Source organism: Oncorhynchus clarkii, unplaced genomic scaffold (assembly GCF_045791955.1).
Source record: "Oncorhynchus clarkii lewisi isolate Uvic-CL-2024 unplaced genomic scaffold, UVic_Ocla_1.0 unplaced_contig_1037_pilon_pilon, whole genome shotgun sequence".
Taxonomy (NCBI): Eukaryota; Metazoa; Chordata; class Actinopteri; order Salmoniformes; family Salmonidae; genus Oncorhynchus; species Oncorhynchus clarkii.
In genome coordinates this window covers 1-592 of record NW_027260794.1, presented here as the reverse complement: position 1 = coordinate 592, position 592 = coordinate 1, and the positions used below count along the sequence as shown (strand labels likewise).

Genomic DNA, 592 nt, shown 5'->3' with positions numbered 1-592 from the left:
ACTATCTCTTGGTGCACTATGTAAAGTCAAAGTGAGCCTGATTAACAGCTGTTGCATTTTCACCATTTAGATAAGCATCTTTGTGTCACTCAAAAAGTGGAAGAAATTGCATATACTGTAGCCATAATTTGTAGCACAAATTGTTGGATGAAATACAAACTAACCTTGCTTACTTATTTCAAAGCGAGGGCACATATTTCAGCCTTGTGGGAAAAAACACAAAGAGTTGAAATTCCACAAGGCAGTGACAAAAAGCTTACAGCACCTGGTATTCCCAGGCGGTCTCCCATCCAAGTACTAACCAAGCCCGACCCTGCTTAGCTTCCGAGATCGGACGAGATCAGGCGTACTCAGGCCGGTGTGGCCGTAAGCAAGAAACTATCTCTTGGTGCACTATGTAAAGTCAAAGTGAGCCTGATTAACAGCTGTTGCATTTTCACCATTTAGATAAGCATCTTTGTGTCACTCAAAAAGTGGAAGAAATTGCATATACTGTAGCCATAATTTGTAGCACAAATTGTTGGATGAAATACAAACTAACCTTGCTTACTTATTTCAAAGCGAGGGCACATATTTCAGCCTTGTGGGAAAA

General features: G+C 40.7%; 1 non-coding gene across 1 annotated transcript; it reads right to left on the bottom strand.

Moving 5' to 3' along the window:
- Positions 1-253: 253 nt before the first annotated feature.
- On the bottom strand, positions 254-372 carry LOC139401774 (5S ribosomal RNA). Its single transcript, XR_011633163.1, has one exon. It is a non-coding gene; the product is annotated as a 5S ribosomal RNA (ribosomal RNA).
- Between the last annotated feature and the right edge of the window lie 220 nt (positions 373-592).